Source organism: Lycium ferocissimum, chromosome 2 (genome assembly GCF_029784015.1).
Source record: "Lycium ferocissimum isolate CSIRO_LF1 chromosome 2, AGI_CSIRO_Lferr_CH_V1, whole genome shotgun sequence".
Taxonomy (NCBI): Eukaryota; Viridiplantae; Streptophyta; class Magnoliopsida; order Solanales; family Solanaceae; genus Lycium; species Lycium ferocissimum.
Window position 1 is genome coordinate 3,420,298 of NC_081343.1, and position 21,004 is coordinate 3,441,301.

A 21,004-nucleotide genomic window follows, 5' to 3' on the forward strand; every position below is an offset into this window, starting at 1 on the left:
TGATTATCCTTGGTTGACTTGTGTGGTTTATTGATATTCGTGTTTGTTAGTTGGCTTGTTTATTATATTGATTTTATGAGATATGCATGATACTAATCTTAGTCGGCCTATGATATCTACCAGTACATAGTATTTGTACCGATACTATCTTGCTGCATTCTTTTGAGTGCAGATCGTGATATAAAGACTGCTACCCGCCCTCACATCTAGCGTTGAGGACATTTGCTGACAGATTTAGTGTCACACCCTAATTTCCGATAGGGTATGATGGGCACCCGACCCTTACTTAGGGCCGAGCGAACCCGCAGACTCTCATAATACTCATAGCCATACTGGGCCCGCAAAGCACAACATAGGCACATAATGAAAACCTTTTTTTTTGTTTTCCGACAAATCAAACATGCTTTTCATCTTTTTCAAATCAAATAAAACCCGTAACCATAACAAATCTGTAAGCACATGAAATTCATAACACAATGCATAATGATACATCGGAATTACATAGCCGCTTACAAAACGGACATCTCGTACACACGACATCACCGCAAAGTCTCTACCAACATCTCGTATACCATACAAACGCACTCGGACTCGGACACTCGAGCAAAATGGAGCTCGCCAATCCAAGTGGGAGGACGTCCTCCGCTAACATCATCTACTCATCTCAGGTACACGCGTGGCATGAAACGCGCCCCCCGAAGAAAGGGGTCAAGACGGAATATGTACTGAGCATGTAAAGCATAGCATACGTAAAACGAGATCATAACCGAAGTAAGTCTGTACAGACGTAAGCATAATAACCGAAACCAAGGTGCTTGCATCCGAAACACAAATCGTACAACGGAGGTACCGAAGACAAATATGATAATCAGAATGCCAAAATGCTTACCGTAACACATCATAACATCGTAACTTATCATCTGAGCTGACATTAACCGACTGATCATAATCCAGACTGTCAAAATCACATACACACATACCGCGGTCAAGTACCCCGATCCATAAATATCACACATACACACATACCGTAACGCATCACAACATCATGACCGGTCATATGAGATGCCATTAACCGATGTGGGATGGCCTAGACCAATGTAGGATTTGATTGGGATTTGCCTAAACCAATGTGGGATTTGCCTAGACCAGTGTGGGATTTGCCTAAACCAATGTGGGATTTGCCTAAACCAATGTGGAATTTTGCATCATCATTGGGTTTGCCCCACCATTGGGTTTGCCCCACCACCGGATCCGAAACCAACTGACCATATCATTATATATCATATCAAATCATCATATATCATATCGTATCTTCATATATCATATCGTATCATCATCATACTTCGAAATACACATCATACATATATACACAGTACCCGGCCGAAAGGGGCTCGGCGTACCGGACACATCATGACACCATAATACATACACGGTTCCCGGCCAAAAAGGGGCTCGGCGAACCGGACACATCATACTTCGGAAAACACATCATTTACAAACCGAGAAACCATATGCACATAAATCCTTATTACTGACTCAATAGAATCATCAAACAAGTCCTCGCTTAAAGGCCAAAACCGTAGGCAAATCAAGTTTCCTCTGAACGTCACTCGGGAACAGATCAAATAAAACTTTTGAAATCATAGTTACGTATCAAAATCATATGCATAAAAATCCTTATTTCAAACTCAACAAACAAATAAGTAATCGTACTCGGGGGTCGGAAAGATAGTCATATTAAACTTTTCCCAAAAAACGAAGTCGTTAAAACCAAACATAGAAAGTCGCGGGACCCACGGACGAGCGTCAACCCAATCCGGGCCCGCTTATGAAAATTTAAGTCATTACTCGTCATAAAGTCATTTGCGAAAATATCAAAGCGATCCGAGCCCTTTCTTGAAAGTTACGGGCGTTCGTAGTTTTCGAAATCGTTTAGGAACAAAACTCTTTTGAAAACAAACATTTATGCAACTTTTGAAACCAACCATACAAAAACACATAAACCATGGCTTGACCATATGAAGGTGCCAACATCAAGAAGCAAATAAGCAACGTAAACATGCTCGGCTTTTACGAATAGAATTTCCCCCGAAGCTCATAATACATTATAGCTTAGCCATATCTAAGACATGCCAAAAGAAGGAAAGGTAAGCTTTACATACCTCGTCTATTCTCGAAGCTAATCCAATCTTACGTCGCGAACTTCCCAAGCTCTACAATATGCCATTAAGAATCAAATATTAGCTAAGAGCATTTAGGAACCCGATTCCAAACGAATACCAAATTAACGAGAAAAAATTGGGCAAAGACTTCCCCTCAAATACACCAACCCCGAGATTTCAACTCGCCAATTTCAACAATACCAACGCCAACAATCAAACTACAACATCAACAATCAATTCAAAATGCATTTCTAACATTAGTAGCCCTTTTTACATAACTTCACAACATTCATAATATTCCGACATACTTACTTCCATCACTTACATTCAAACCAATATCAACGTTTATACGTTCAATTACTAATCCAAAACCATACGGACAATATTCAAGAACGCTTTAAACAATTCCCACAATTTTCCAAACAACCAAAACCATATCCCAACTCACCCGAAATTGTCTCCAAACCCGAGAACAACACCAAACACATTCTTCTCTTCCAAATTCATAATTAACACCATTAATCCTCACATTAACAAGGCAATTCTCATAAGTATAAAAATTACATAAAATTCGCATAAACTTCCAAATCATCCCATAACCAACATAACATTATTTTGAGTCATTAAACTTGCATTCCTTCTTCATAAAATCCATGACGACGACAACAAAAATACTAGCGACAATTCGTTCATTCTCAATCCACACAAGGGGGCCATTTGGCCAACACCCAACACACACCTAAAGATGATTTTCATTCTTTTCTTCACACTACAACAATCAAAACATACTAACTAATATTAATTCATGACTTTTAACACACAACACACACACACGGCCAACATCATACATACGGCCTCAACTTCAACACAACTTCTATCATGAATTTCTTCCTTTTGATCATGCTACAACACATATGAACCATTTACAACACATAAAACAAGATTAAAACTCACCTTTCTTCTTCAACTTTCCAACTTAGCTAGGATGGTGAATGAAGAAAACGAATAGCTTATTGCTTCCAACAACACTTCCACGTTAATGAGCACCCTCCAATTAGTAAGTTTGCATGAAGAACCAAAATTTTTGATGGCTAATTCTTGACCTCCCTTTTTCCTATTCTTGGCCGTATGGCCTTTCCTTTTTCTCCTCCATTTTTCTTGAAATTTCTAGATGCTAAGGATGATGAAAATGATGACTTAGTCATCTTTTATTTCCATGTATTAACCAACCAAGTGGCCCTTGGCCCACAAGTCATGTGCATAGTCACATGGCTTTTAATTTCACGAAAATTAAGTCTCCAAATTTTCACTTTTGGCCCCATATTTCATGAGACATTAGTTTCCATAATTTCACTTTCAACCCCAAATTTTCCTTATTCCAAATTTACCCTTAACACTCCATACCAATGAAAAGATGAATATGCAACTTATGCACTTTTAACAAAATCGGAAAAATTTACAACCTTGTCCTTAACTTATCGCAACCGACTTAGAATATTCCAACGTACAAAGTACGGGGTATAACATTTAGGGTGAGCTTCTATCCATGCCGTGTCGCTGAAGATGTTCCTCTTATGATGTCTTTTCCTAGTCTAGACATTATGGATAATTAGTAGACAGATTTCGTTCCTTAGACATGTTTTAGATTAGAGTCTTGGTACGATGACATTCGAATTTTGGGAATTTTGTAATAGATAGACTTCCACACTTATTTCAGTATTTTATGACATGACTTATTTTGTTTATATGATGCTTGAATGAGTAATAACTGATTAACTTGGTTAAAATAAAACCAGACTTGAATGGATAGATGACTTGTGTGTGGGTTCGCCCACTAGGAGTTAGTGTGGGTGCCAGTCATGGCGGGTTGGGTCGTGACACAGTCTTAAGTTCTCTATTATACATAGTTTTAAGGCTAGCTATCAACAAATGTGTCACAGAGTGACTCAACTAATTCAAGAGGGAATAGCAAGCAATTTTAGGCAAACAAGTTACACATGGGCCAAGTTCAACATTTTTTGAAGAAGTGTTAATGTAAGAAGGTAGCATAGAGATGAATCACCACCTAAAACTACAACCAACACATTACAGATTCAAGCAAGATAAAACAGTACCAATTTAGTCTCAATACAGTTTTCAGTTTTCAAATTTCTCAAATCACACTTCAACATGTTTTTGATAACTCATTTTTGATAGTCAACAAGTCTTAAACCAAGGCTAAAAACAAAGATTTCAACCGGCATTTTTCCCCAGAAACACAAAGAGGTTGACAAGTTTAAAGTGATGCACAGATAGGGTCTCCAAACATAGGTTAAGACAAGTCAAAAACAACCCAACAATGCCAAATTCTGTGAGGCATTCAAAGGCCTTTAAATAATGTTTCAAATCTCAACTTGTTTTCCAATTATCTTATTAAACTAATAGGAGCAAATGATAGTTACACACCTAGTCCTAGAACTGAATTTTCGTGACAAAGACATCTGCTACGATTTCAAATAGTTTCAAATATGAACCAAAGTGAACATGGGCAAAGGATTTCAATTATAAGTCTAGACTTAAATGATCATGAAGAGGTTACACTCATAGACATAGTAATATTCATCAAGAAAAGGAAAAGAGAAGAGTAGAATTATAACAACCTCATATCCATTCCCTAACTAGTTAAGTGTATCAATTCAGCATAAAGAGGTCTAATGTAGGATCATCTATCAGTCAAGAATAGGAGTAACAGCCAGGTTTAAACACAAGCAATTGCAGTTTCAGTTTTTCAAAAATATTTACAGTCTTGTTTTCAAACTCCTATAATCAATTTTCCAGAAAACAGGTTCCTAATCCTTATGCTTAACATCTTTTCAATGATATTTCAGACAAACTTCCAAATTTTAAAGGTCACAAAGACAGTCAAAAGGGAAAGAGGTAAGATGGGCAAACAAGCAAGTGGTTCAATCCAGTTTACACAAAGTCACATAATCTCTTCTTTCATGTAAATCAGTTTTGAACTTTCAAAATCTAATACACTCTTAAACTAACATAAATGACTTATGGATATAAATCAAAACAATTTAGTCCAAACAAAGAGAATTAGATCTTTTAAAAATGCCACTTTCACCTCTTGGACTTGCGTTAATCCTAAATGTCTTGCCAAGTAATTTTACTTATTAAAACCCTATTTTTTAGACTAAGTTTTACTCTCGGAAGGATTCATTTAGGTGAAAAGCCAAAATAAACATTCAAATGAATCACAGGACACACAGTTTACACATAAGAGGTTTTAAGTCCCAATTTTACAATTTTGTGGCCTATTAGTCAACTAAACTTGGAAATCAGTAATAGAAAACAGGAAAATTCACAATTTTGAGTACACACAATTAAGGTTGAGCTCAGTTTGTACTTCAAACACTTAGCAGGAATCATAAAAAATAGCTTGACATAGGAGTTAACTTTGCTCAATCTTAACTTTTCAAGTTCGGGAAAAAATGAACAAAATGCAAACTATAGCACAGTTTTCAATCATAATTCACTATCTTTAAGTTAAACAAGTTCTTTCCTTTCAAAACCTCAATCTTAAGTGTCCTATTTATTAAACAGAGAGTTCAGTTCTCTAAAAAAAATAGTCAAGTTACTTCAAAGCAATGTTCAAGTTGTAAGCATGGATAAGTCACAATGCACAGAGAGGTGTTTCAAACTAAATGGATCATAAATGATACCAAGTAGTGTCCTAATAAGTTAACATGGGGCACAGTCTAGTCTAGGGGCAGTTTTAAGGTTAAATTTTCACATACAAATCACACAGCAAAGGTAGCTTCAAACAGGAAATGCAATAGTTCACAAGAATCTAAAAGAAACTCATAGAGGGTACATGATACCTATCCTAGGATCATTAAGGTAGACAGAGATGAACACAGTTAAGACATTCATAAAACAAGATTGACAATGCACACTATAAGACTTATCTTTGAAACAAAGGAGGGAAAACTGAACTTAGTAAAAGTGTCACATGGTTTTAAGTCAGTTTCTACATAATTCAAGGACATCTTTGTTATTCAATTTCTAGAAAACTTAAGTATTTTGAAATCTATGATCAAGCTAAGTGATTTGAAAGAGGTTAAGCTATAAAACAAACAGTTTTACACAAATTGTGACACACAAAGAAAAGAAGAAAAACAACTTTCATCGATATCAATAACTACATTCAACTTTGACACTGGTTTAAACCTCCTACTCTTATCTTTTGAAAACAACAACTCAATTTTCCAACTTTTATAATTTACATGACATCAAACAAAACAAATATTGAAACAAAGGGTATTTCTGGCCTAGTTTGTTACTTAAGCTTTCAAAATTTTCAAACAAGAACACATATAAGACTGCATAGACCTAGAGCCTGTTTGGATGGGCTTATGCCTATGTTTTGCGGCTTATAAGCTAAAAAAAAATAAGTTGGGGTAGTCTAACTTATTTTTTTTTTTTGGCTTATAAGTTGTTTTCAACTTATAAGCCGCTTTAGATAAGCTAAGTCAAATGGGCCCAATTATTTTTTGAGCTTATTTTAAGCACAAAATGACTTTAAGTTGGCAACCAAACAAAAAAAGCTGAAAACAGCTTATAAGCAACTTATAAGCCAATCCAAATGGGCTCCTATAGGACTATAGTTTAGCAAAACAAGTTTCAATTTTTAGACTTAGTCAATTTCAGGATCTCAAAAATTCCACAAACCACACATAAGATAAACTTATACTCCTATAAACTACCTAGGCAAAGTTAAGAATCATCAAAGGTATCTAACTTTCATTTTAGACTCTAACCTATACTTATACAGTTTTGATCTTCAAATCTATAAACTACATTCCAAAATAACTTGTACCTCTTTAAAATCATTTTTTGAAAAAAAACTGAAGACTTTACACATTACAATCAAGCTGAAGGTCTTATAACTTCACTAAGTATCAAGTTTTAATAGTTTTAGTAGTTAAAATGAATTACAGCTCTGTTTTTCAAATTCAAACTTACACAAGACACTCAACTATCAAAAATTTCATTTAAAATTTAAAACGAAGTTTCATAATCTATTTTAAGAACTAACTTACTCATTTAAAACAGTTCCAATACTTCAAACAATCACATATTCTTACAATGGACCAAACTTACGTAAGCAAGTTAACATCTACTCAGTAATGAAGGAAAAGGTTATATTTAATACTTAAGACTAAAACTGGTTCAAAAAAGGCATATTTCTAATCCTAGAAGCATTTTCAACTTAATCATATCTACCTTTCAAACCATTCAAATAGTTTTCCTAATTTAACTTATAATTTTAAAATGCCAAACAAAGTTAAAAAGGTACATGGTTATAGACTAAGGCAGATTTCTAAACAACTCAAGGTTCTTATAAAAAAACTGTCATAAGTGACTAACTTAGACCACGATTATCAATTTTGCTAACTTAATGTCCAGATTCCTATCTCAAACTATCATTTCCTTCATTTTTTATTTAACTTAACTCATCTTAGAATTGCTTAACACTAATTAATCCTAAAATTTCTTAACTTCATTTTCAAACTCAAATAAAAATGAAGGCACAGAATATTACACTTAATCAACTAAAACATGATCAACTTAGAATGTAATCATTTTTAAACTAACAAATAATATAAATAGCATGTAATCATTACTGAAAAAAATGAAACATGTTAAAATGAGATATTACCTTTTGTTGGGGTGACCTAAAGATCAAAAGGGGATTGAATCACTTCAAGCAATAAGACCCTTCACTAATCCTCAAATTACCTTTCTTTTTATATTTTTCTTCTATATCTTTATATTGTATTTTTTATATATATATTTATAAACTTTATAGTAGATGAAACATAATTTTTTTTTTTAGGGAGTAAAAATCTGGGCCTATAATTCGTTCACAAGCTTGCTATTTATAGCATCAAATCTATAGGAATCCTAGGACAAAAATAGAAGGACACTTGGTCACTATTTTTCCCCCCAAATTCCCAAAATTCGTACCTTATCAACATTTCAAAATAAAATTAGATAGGACAAAATGAAATGCTAACTAATTGTACCCTAAATTTCAAATAAAATCCACAAAAATCAGATAAATACGAGGATAGTACAAATGCCAGCATGAACCACGTATATTGTGCAAACTAACAGTACAATTGTACCAATTTTGTACCAAGAGGATAAAAATCCTCAAATTCGTACCCAACCCCAACAGACCATCATGGAAATGACCCTAGGAGCCCATATAATTGCATGTCACGCACAAGTTGGCAAAGGACTCGTGGTCCCACCCATGGCAACCACATGCATGGGTGACCCGAGCAACATCCATAAAAATGGCTCAATTCGGGTCTAAAAAAATAAATTCGAATGAAATTAAACTTGGCAATCACGAGAACTCGTGATGGGCATGAAAGCCCTCTCAAATACGGCAAAAAATGACCGTGAATTGCTGTGGAACTGTCACGACCCAACCCCGTAGGCCGTGACAATCACATATAGATGGCTTATACGGACACAAATATCAAACACTGTCTCAGATTATATCAAACTGTCGCAAACACATCTCAAGCACAACCATATATATATCAGAAGCCGACAAGGCTATCAAATGGCGCAACGCCCAAAACATATACAAATGCAAGCTAACAAGGTCACACGCGGAATGGGATGGCCCCGAACATATATCATACAAACACACCACGCGAATAGTCACAACCCACATATACGTCTACGGACCTTAAACACAAACGAATCATATGACGGACGAGGGTCCCCGTGCCCATCAACAAACACATAAATATGCGGCGAATGAATATATACCAAAATGTGGCTCCGAATAAAAGGAGCACTCCAACCTTATTCGAGAATAGGTGTCCTAGGCGGCGGATCACGGGCGTCAGTACGTACACGGGCGTCAAGCAACGACCCCAGCAAAAAAAGGGGTCGATGCGAGAATTGTCTCCGAGTATGCAAAGCGAGAAGATATAGTAACAAATACGGGTCATAATCGAAACGAGTACGAGAAGTAAAGGTATTATCCAAAATACCTAAATGTTTGCTTTCAAAATACAAATCATGGGGCCACGAGTAAAATGTGGTCGCCGCCCGTGATGGCGCCTTTGCTTAACACAGTGAAGCACACTGTATAGTTCTACCTATATCCCTCACATCACAAGATAAAGATAACGCCATACAATGATAGCACCAAATGTAAGAGAATCCGGGCCCGGAAGATATAGGTCAAGTATCCAGTGCCAGCATCAATTACGAACTCTATCTCCCACGGGAGTAAGTGCCCGAGTTTCATCTCGGGAATACATCTAGAACTCATTAACCACTGACCGACTGAAGAGTTTGTGCCTGCCGCCTCTAAATCATGTGCCAACCCGCATGATAAATATAGCCCTTTACGATCATCTTCCTTGCCTTGAGTATGAAATAAACTTACCCATAAAGCGTCGTATTACTGCCAGCTCTATAATCTCGCGGAAATTGGGAAGCGGACTATCTCTTAACAAATTAACATTAGCATAACAAGAATTTGCTAATCGATACCCATAATCGCATCGAACCGATCTATATCTAACTCCTACTCGCATCGGCCTTAGTCGTGACCACGGATAATTCCGAGCAAATTTATAAACTTGCCGGCATATAAATCGTGGACCCCATGCGGTGTGGCTACCTCAAAAGGCTCTATCGAGGTTCAGTCTATCAATTTTGTGCCGACAAGTGAGAAATATATGATAAAAGTGGAGCCGGATCAATCGGGCATATACGTCTCGAGAAAGACCGATGTGCTCCGGATAACATTGGCGACGCCTCCGTCCTGTCGGTGACGTCAAAGCATATATGCGGTTCGAAGGACCTCTGGGCAACGGAACTCCGCCACGACCTTCTGTCACTGTTCCGCCGGGTGGCCGGCATACCTCACCAAGTAGGCGATAGCTACCAGATGATGAACGGCTGGGCCAGATCCAGTAGGCCGAGCCAGACCACGCACCACCCTGACCTGTGCACTTCATCAGACGGCTCCACTACCACAAGTAAAACACGCACCTAAGTGGGCATCGCAAACACTCTCTGCGTTAGCGTCCGCGCGGGGGAATGACGAGGTCTGTGTGGTCTCATTCCATCTAACCTTCGTCCAACCCAGACCAAACTCGAGCCTCCTGCCTACCCCCCGAATAACCGTACCCTCTCGGCCCTCTCGCCGGCGCGAACCGCGGGTGCTCCGAGTCGGCCGTAAGATATCTCGCCCGCGCGCCCGAGGTCGTTCGCTTTGTGTGATTTCCTCTCGAATACCCGAAGGATTCAGCCCTCGGGGTCGCTTCCCGATTATACCCTATCGTCGACGCTCGCGTCGTCCTCCGACACTTCGGGCGTGTACCGTACGCCCAACATCCATACCGAAGCCGGCCGCCATCACCAAACAACCGTCAACCAAGTAGCTATCTGTCCCATCACATACTCACGCATCCTCGTCACCATATCAGCCACCATAAGTATACAGATATCTGCCAACGAATCGAACTCAAATCGTACTCCCGACGCCCGTCCCTACCTCCCTTCGTCTCAACAGTGAATCTGCTCATCGCCCGCCGCCGAGCTCTGAGGGCGGCAGGCCCCGGCCAGCAGCCCGCAACTCGCTCTGCTGTCGGGCCGAGTGGGCACCTTCACCTTCGGACAACAACATGTGACCATACCACCCTTGGGTGTACCACATCCCGCAACCGGGTATGATGCCAACTCAACGTACCGACATTTGCCGCTTAATCAACCGTAACGCCAGTATCCGTTCTGCAAACTCGAAGTCCCTTCTCGCGGCTTTACTCCAAAACTCGGTAGATTATGTCGAAAATCACGGCTCCTCGAAATCGCGCTGCCGTCCTCGCTCTGATCATCCCCCACTCTCTATGGTGCACCGGGCCCGCCCCTACCAATCAGTCCACACCGGACCGCCTCTCGCATCGGCCCCGTCCTCCTCCCCGCCGGGGGCGGAGGCTCCCGAGCACTCGAACTTTCGGGGGGGGCGGCGGTGGAGCCGCCCTCGACCCGCCGGTGTCCCGGGCCGCTCCAAGCCCCTCCGATGCGGTGGTAGCCGAACCGGGCGTCGTGCGGTCTCGGTACGGGCTCGGCACGCCCAGAATCCTCTCGGGCCCGTTCGGTCTCTCCAACCGCCGTAGACTTGCTCCCAAGTGCTCGTCAGCCTTATCGGAGGCATCACCGAAAACATAAATAATTCGTTAGGAGTAAGAAGTCATTCATATGACTCACGTTCTAACGCACGATCTAAGATCGAGAAGAAAAGATAACATCCTAAATGTCTCGTAGCCTCCGTTTATAGATGTGGTAAAACTACACCGATAAACAAGACTTTCTAGACACGGTCAGAGACATTCCGAGGAGACATTTGCTACGATACCACTTAATCGACCCGAACTTTAGGCGTACGTGACTAGTGTTCTAGCCGGGCACCAAACACAATCACTAATCCGAATCACATATAGATGGCTTATACACACACAAATATCAAACACGTGTCGATTATATCAAGCTGTCGCAAACACGTCTCGCAAGCACAACCATATATATCGTGTTCGACTAGCGCTATCAAATGGCGCAACGGCCCAAAACATATACAAATGCAAGCCAACAAGGTCGCCACGCGGCGTAACGGGATCGCCCGAACATATATCATACAAACACACACGTACGAATAGGCACAACCCACATATACGTCTGCGGACCTACAACGGACAAATAGAATCATATGGACGGGACGGGCCCCGCCGTACCCCGAACAAATACATAAATATAATGTAACGAATATATACCAAAAATGTGGCTTCGAATAAATAAGCACTCAAACACGCAGAATATCAGGTGTCCTAAATCGGCGGATCACCGAATCAGACAACACACGGCATGAAACGCGTGCCTTCGAAAAAAAGGGGGTCGGTATAAATATGTACCGAGTATGCAAGCGTAAGATATAGTAACAAATCGAGTCATAATCGAAACAGTACGAGTAAGTGGTGTATATCCAAAATACCAAAATGTTTACTTTCAAAATACAAATCATGCGTAGGGCCGTAAAAATATGGCTCGCCCGTCGACGGCGCACATAACACAAGATAACACCGGAATGTTTCAAATCTCCATATCCCCGTCACACATCACAACACACAAGATAACGCCATACACAAGATAGCACCAAATGTAGCTTTAACCGCCCCCTACAGAGAGCTCGGTGAACCATAAACACAAGATAACACCGAATATATCATAGTGCGCACGACAATGACAACCGGCCCTAGATTCGAAAGATACGACAGAATGCACGAGCGAGTCGTGAGTAACCATATGCATAAAATCATTATCATAGACTCAAAAGATAAGTAAAATGACCATACTTAAAATCGGGATATTAGTCATATCATATTTTGTCAAAAGTCATCAGAAGTACGTAAAGGAAGGTCGCGGGGCCCACGGATGGGTGTCGACCCGAGTCGGGCCCGCCTATGGAAAACATAGTCATCATATGCCATAAAAGTTCCTACGAGCATATCGAGGCAATCCGAGCCTTTCTTCGTGAAAGATACGAATTTCGTAGTTAAGTTAATTCTTTAAGAATAAAACTTTATACCCAATATTTGGAAATCAATTATTCCAAAGACATAAGGGCTAATATTTCATCATATCAAACATACGAATACCAAGAAACAAATGCGAATCATAGACATGCTCGGGTTGCGAGAATAGAATTTCCTCGAGGCTCGTGTCATAGCCTATTTGTAACTAAGGCATGCCAAAAGAAGGAAGGTGAAGCTTTACATACCTCGAACGCTCTCAAAGCTACTCCAAACTCAAGCTAATCTCAACTACGCCTCGGACTCCCAAGGTCTACAAATACGTCAACGGATATCAAATATTAGCTATAGTCATTTAGGCGTTTAATACCAAACTAGCACTTAATTTACGTAAATTTGGGCAGCATTTCCCCTGTAAATAGGCCACCCCGAGAATTTAACTCGGCCAAATCAACAACAACAACAACAACAACAACCAACCTAGCAACATCAATAATCAATCTGAAAGGCAATACAACATTAATAACTCTCTTTTTCATCATTCAACAACTTTCAATATATTCAATTCAACGGCTTACATTCAATGCCAACATCAACGCTCATACATTCAAATACCAACCCAAACCCATACCAACAACATTCAAGAACATTTCAAACAATTCACACAATGGTTCAAATATCCAAAAACAATACTCCCTCTCACCCGAAACCAGCCCCAAACCCGAAAACCTCAACTATAACACATTCCTCATTTCCAAATCATAATTTACATCAACAATTCACCCTCTAACAATGTCATTCTCATAAATATACAAATTACATTAAATACACACAATCCTCCAAATCAGCCCATACAATTACAACGTCAATCTTGAGTCATTAACTCTCATTTCCAATATAGAATTCATAACGACAACAACTAAAGCACTAAGCGATATTAATTCATTCTTTGCCATACATGAGAGGCTACATTCGACCAACATACCCCCATACACATATTGATGATTCTCATTCATCTCTTCACACTACAACAATTAACATGCTACATAGAACTTAACTCATCACTTAAACACAACACACACACGTCACGCGGCTAACACACCATGCACGGCCTACCACTTCCAACATACCATATTTCATGATTTACATCCATTTTAGCATACTACAACATGCATACACCATTCATAACACATAAAACAAGATTAGATCTTACCTTTCTTCTTCAACTTCACAAATAGGCTAGGGTTTGCGATTTACAAAACGGATGGTTTGATGACCCAAACAACACTTCCACGTTACTTAGGGACCTCCAATTAGTGGATTTGCATCAAAGAAATATTTTTGTGATGGCTCAATTTGGACTTGGTTTTTCCTTGGCTTGGCCGAATGGGTGCTATTGTTGTTCTTCAACTTCTTGTTTTTTTTTTCTAAGTGTGGGATGAAGATGAATGACTTAGTAGTCATCTTTTGTGCTAATATAAGACTTATACATGTGTCCCATGGCCCACACATGTGTTGGGCCAATTAAAATTGGCCACAAAATGTGTGGGAACCACTCCCACACCACACGGCCAACATGGCTCCAAATGCATGATTTGCAACTTTCAATTATTCAACTTTTGGTCCCAAATTTTCCTAAATGTTCCATACCAACAAATTCATGAACAAATTATATCTCAAAACAAAATCAAAGGTCAAAAGTCCCGACTTTGTATCCCGGAATGGTTTTGCCCCTAACTTATCATAGTTAATCCGGATTGTCCCAATGCACAAAATGCGGGATATAACAGGAACAGCCGCCAAAGACGGAACCCTAAGCTACCTCGATATCGCCTCTCTTCAACAGTGTAAGGGCGGGGCGGGGGAGGGAATGAAGTGAGGGGTGGAAGTTTATTAAAAATAAACTTCCATCCCTTTTTAAAAATAAATTCCCACCCTTTAAGTTTTAAAAACATTTAAGTTAACCACCATTTTTATTTAATAGACCATATATTATAAATGTATATATAGCTAAATATATTAATTATTTAGGCTAAATAAAAATTAAAACTCATAAAGTTGAAATGCAAGCTTTAAAACGAGCCCAATATTGACATAGTTCCGAGCAATATTTAAAAATGTGAAAATGCGGTCAAAATGAGCCGTAATTCATACGTCATTTTAATTAGCAATTTTCCCGAATTAGACAGAGCAGGATACATATCTTTTTTGCAAATCATATTTGTGAAAGTAAATGACTCGTAATTTTCTTGTAATTGTCAATTTTTATGAAATAATAATAAAATGTCAATTTTTTGCAATTTTCTCGGGATTTTTTAAATTTTAATCTTTAAAGGGTGTACTTTTACTCCGTATTTGACTCGGGAAACTTGAAAACTAAAATACGCATCTTACGAGGTGAAAATTAGGTGTCAACAATAGATATGGAATCTCTATGAGTGGCACCTCTTTGTGCACTTGGTCGGGACTCGCTCGATAAGGAATCATGTCAAACAAAGAAGGAAGAGTAGCCTTTACATACCTACATCGAGTCGCCTAACAACACAATCCATGCAGCTCATCTATCGCCTCAATCTATAAGAACATTAATGCTCCCGTTATGCTGCTAAGGAAGCACTAGTATATCACGTATATCAAGCGGGAAGCTCGTTCTATAATGAATCGGACAGCATCTCCCCTATTTTTTTCCACTTTCCCATGTTCAAACAATAAAATAACAACTACATCAAGTCTATCAATCTTAGCCATCAAACAATTTAGAACAACCACCAAACAATCCATAAGCCAACAACAACATCAAATACGATTTACGATATAATTTCCGTACTTTCTCATGTAGAAATTTACCTATGATCTAGATTGTCTTAAATTCATCTAGAGGAGGAGAATTCCTACCTTATATGTCAAGAACCCCTCTTCTTCCACCTTACTCCACTTTGAAAAAAGCTCAAATTCAACAACGCGATAAAACTGAACAACGAGATCGAAGCAGTGCAGAAAATCAATATATTGTTCTCGAGAAGAAATAAATGTTTTTCTTTAAAATAGTATGTCACGTTTCTGCCTATAGAAATGGTAGCATGTTGCTGCCTTTTCAGAATTCATCTGTAGCATATGCATATAGTGTCCTTACAATTGAATGCCAACATTAGAGATAAGACGCTCAATGTACTATTTACCCTTTACACGTGGGATTTATTGGGTCACCTCTTTGGATACTAAGGTAAATAGTGCCACCTCATCCTTATGCATGTATAAGTGTACACTCTTGCTGCCACTTGTCGCTAATCTACATGACTTAAGTCCATATAATACTTATTCAATGCTCTCAATTAATATTTTTGTCTTCCATTACAATTCTTCAATTTAACCAATTATACACATAATTAATTTTTTTTATCTTAATTCACTTATACAGTAATCATTTTTAACACACTTCATATCTTTTCATTACCATGATCATGTGATATAACACTAATCCATAGCCTCTTTTGCCACACAAAAAATATTATTTCCAACCATCATCGTCACACTTTTAAGTCTGAAATCATTTTGGGACTTCATCTTCTTATACAACGAGCTCTTTATTTGCATACTCGACTATGACCAAAATTCTCGGGGACTCAGGTCTACTTACAAAAGTCGAGTGCCTCAAACCATTGCCCGAAAGCCCGGGGTATTACATCGATGAACCTTATACTATCTGATTCCCTTAACCTCGAACTTTCATGACACTTATTTATCACTTGTTAAACATAGCATAAATATTATAAACTCAAAAATAATCTAGTCCTTGAACTTATGTCGATTAACTTATGACAAATCCAACGTATAAAAATACGGGATGTAACACTATGATTAGGACATTGTTTAAGTTTCTTCTTGAACCGAAGCGATGCTTCATATAGGCCTCATCCGATAGTTGACGAAAGTGCATGATCTCATCTCGAGTTGTAACATCCGAGCTGGAGGGAATAATCTCCTAAGGAATGCCTCTGCAAGTTTGACCCATGTAGTGATGGATTCGGCTAGTAGATCATCCAACCTTGTTGTGGCTTTCCCCGTGAGATAGAAGGGGAAGAAAACTTAACCTCTTCTTTCAATACACTAGGTTGGTGATAGTCGTAGCAAACCTCAATGAAACTCCTTAGATGCCTATCCGGATCGTTTGCACCCGTTCCCCCGAAAAAGCGTTTGTTAATCAACATGTGAAGCATAGTGTCCGTGACATGAAAACTTGCATTTTCTAGAATTTGAGGTGGACAGATATGTGCACATTACCCCAGCACGGATATACAAGTAAACTCCAAAACAAATATTTGACCAAACATTTTATCAAGAATAATAAGGCAAGCAAGAGAACCATGCAATTTCTCCTTAGAACATTGAAGGCACATCAAAACTTTGTAAGAGAAATCCAACTTCCAAGTGATGGAACATCAAGAAATGATTTGCAATTTCCTATCAATACTAGTCGGTTAAATTTTGTTTTTCAATTGATTCACATGAATGTTTGGGGCCCTTATAATAAAACTGAAACACATGATGGCCTGAGATTTGTTTCTTACTTTAATTTATGATTATACAAGGTGGACTTGCATCTTTCTAATGAGATTGAAATCTGATGTGCTCTCATTTGCTTAAAGATTTTATTGCTATGGCATAATTAGTTTGTTAGCAAAATAAAGATGGTAAGATCTGATAATGGATCAGAATTTGTCAATAAAACTTGCAGTAAATTGTTTAGGTCGCATGGAATTGTTCAGCAGTGCTCATGCCCCTACACGCCACAGCAAAATGGTGTTGCAGAGAGAATGGTGAAAATGTTTACTATCAGGACAGTAATAGCAATGGCTGCTGTAAAGAACTGAACAATTCGACAAATGGATGTCTACAATGTTTTTTTTGCAATGAAACTTGTCTAAGGAGCTGTACATGAAAGTGCCTCAAAGTTTCTGTGATACAGGTAACAAACAGAAAGCCTTTAAATTTCTTAAGTCTTTTTATGGACTTAAGCAAGCTTCAAGACAATGGAATATAAAGCTCACCAAAGCTTTAGTGAGACTTGGACTCACCCAAAGCCATTATGATTACTCCTTATTCACAAAGAAAAACATGACAAGATGGTTATTGTGCTTGTCTATGTAGATGATCTAATGATCACAAGTGATGATATGCAGACGATCATAGAGACAATACTCATCCTGCAAACCATTTTGAAAATCAAGGATTTTGGTGATCTAAGATTTCTTCTCGGTATTGAATTTGCTAGAAGTTCAGGTGGTATTCTTATGCATCAAAGAACGTATTTTCGGAACTCATTTCAGATCTTGTCTTATCTGGTTCCAAACCTGTAACTTCTCCTATGGAGGTGAATGTTAAATTCACCATTGTGGCATTTGATGAACAGGTTGGCAGTTCCTTAGATGTAATATTGGAGGATCATAGTAGCTGTCAAAGGCTCATAGGAAGGCTGCTTTATTTTACAGTGACCAAGTCTGATGTCTGCTTTTCACTTCAGTGCCTTAGTAAATATATGCAGTGTCCAAAATCATCTCACATGGAGGCTGCTTTGAGGATTGTCAAATACCTAAAGCATTTCCCAGGTCTTGGGATTCTTATGTGCTCTACCCTCACACAGCAGTTGGAAGTCTATTGTGATGTTGATTGGGCTGCTTGCCCTAATACCAGAAGGTCTGTGACAGAATACTTAGTCAAATTCGGGAGTTCTCTCATTTCTTGGAAGTCCAAGAAATAATCTGTAGAAGCAGAGTACAAGAGTGTAGCTTCAGCAATACCACAAGCAGTTTGGTTGGTTGGTTTGTTTTCTGAGTTGAATTTGCCTTTGCAGTTGCCCATTTCAGTTCTTTTTTTATTTTTTATTTTTTTTAATTTTGTGATAGCAAGTCTGTTATGCAAATTGCAGTAAATTTTGTGTTCCAGCAACGTACCAAACACATCGACATTGATTGCCATTTTACCCGGGAGAAGATTCAACATGGCTTATTGACTATTTCCTACTTGGCTTCTTCAGAACAATTGGTTGACATCTTGACCAAGGGACTCGATCGACTGTAGCAGTCCATTTGTTGTCTAAGCTAGGCATGAAAAAACATTTTCATTGTTAATTCATTTCCTCCTTAATACACTGTTAGTTAGTTAGCTTAACAATTGGACAGCTGGATTAATATGTCGGTTGGTTAGTTGCAGTTGTAGTTAGCTCAAGTAGACTATAACTAGTTATACTCTACTATAGTTAGCATAGATTGTTGATTGTATATAAACATATGTACAGCTGTATTTTGTAGCTAAGATCAATATACTTCTTCCTCTTTCTCGAAAAGTAGTAAATTCTATAGACTAGATTTTCCATTGTCACAAGTAAAGTTTCTTACATGGAACTTATCATTTCGGAGGCGGATACACATTTAAACTTAATAGGTTTAACCTTTTAGAATTTTAGCATTAAACTTATTGTACTTTTAAAATTAAGGCTCAAATTTAATATTTGTTGAAATTTTAGAAATTTTTTACATATATATCTATGTTTGATGTCGAAAATCCTGGATTCAGATGAACCCATAGCCAAAATACTACATCCGCCTCTAGGGAAGTTAATACGACTAATATGATATATCTATAGTGGAATAGATTGATTGAAGCTGATGATGAAACTTATAGTTAACCTCATATTTTCAGGTCTTAATTGCTTTATTTTATTTTGAAAGTCCTCGGTAAAAGTCTCTAAATGTAGATCTTAGGCACTGATAACAGGATATCTTCAATCCGAAATATATAATTACACTTACGTTAGTTGCTTAAGATATTGTGGAATGTGATTTGTTATGGATTAATTGAAGTTGTGATTAAGAATTTATACGAATGATCTGAAATCATATCTGTAACGGAATAAAGCGATTGAAATTCGAAATGAATTACCTTCTAGTTTTATTTAGTTTATTTTATTTTGACAAATAGTCACTAATAGTTCAATGCTAATATTTAGGGCCCATTTGAACACGATTTGAAATCAGGTTGATTTGACATGGAAATTTTGTTCTGACATGCAATTTCTTGTGTTATATTGTTCTCATAAACATGAAAAACCCACAATTTATGAAAACTCTCAAAACTTCCCTAACTCTTCTACAATCTTACCAAATGAGCAAATCATAGTTCATAAATAGGTATTCGAATATCCTAAGGCGACACATTAATAAATCGCATATCTTCGTGTTCCTTTTATAAATACATGCTTGCAGTTACATGCTACTAAAAACTTTCAAATACATATAATTTTACAAAGACCCACGGGTCAAAAAAAATCAACAATAGTAGTAACTAGCTATTCTTTAAGATTATCCTTCCACATGGTGTGCACAATTTCTTCACATCGAGTATTTTTTTTTTTATAAACAAACTTTAAAATGATGGATCTTTTTTAATAAAATATAAATTTATGGGTCAAATTTTACATTTTAAAAAAATTAACATCACAACTTGAAATTTAAAATCCTACTTTTTGGAGAATTTGAAATTTGAAATTGAAGTTAAAGTTTTGTGCAGATTTCATAAATAAATGTTGATTTCAAATCAAAACTTGAAAGTAGAATCCCAAATCCTATGGCCGAACCCCTACTTAACCACATGTAACTTTGTTTGCAGTCTGGCAAAAAATGTACCTTTTGAACAAGACACTTAGATCTAGAAGAGGTGTGTTGCTGCAAAATATGCAGAGAGTTGTGAAGTTGATCATAGAAGAATGTGAATGCAATTTAATTGTTAAACATTTTGTGAATAACTTTTTCATGATTTAAGTGATCGTTTGGTAGCTGGTTAGGGTTATGCAGGTATTAGTAATACAAAGATTAGTAACAAGGGAATCAATGTATTATTTTATGCATTATGCAGGGATTAGATATAGAGGGCTTAGTTATTCATATACTAATTATTCCATCTTCTATCCTGCATAAAATAATACATAGATTTACTCAGAATTTATACATTCATTAGTTATGCGGTTTTTAAATTGCAAACCCAACACCGTATTAGGTGTGTTGAATTTTATACATAGCAAAAGAATACTGAATACTTATACAAGATTTAATACATGAATAACTTAACTCGTAACCAGGTACCAAACGATCCCCAAGTGCCTAAATCAGGCTATGTATGTCTTGATGCACTTAGTGGGAGCAAAGTCCGTCTGGAAGGTATGGGATTCAATTTCGC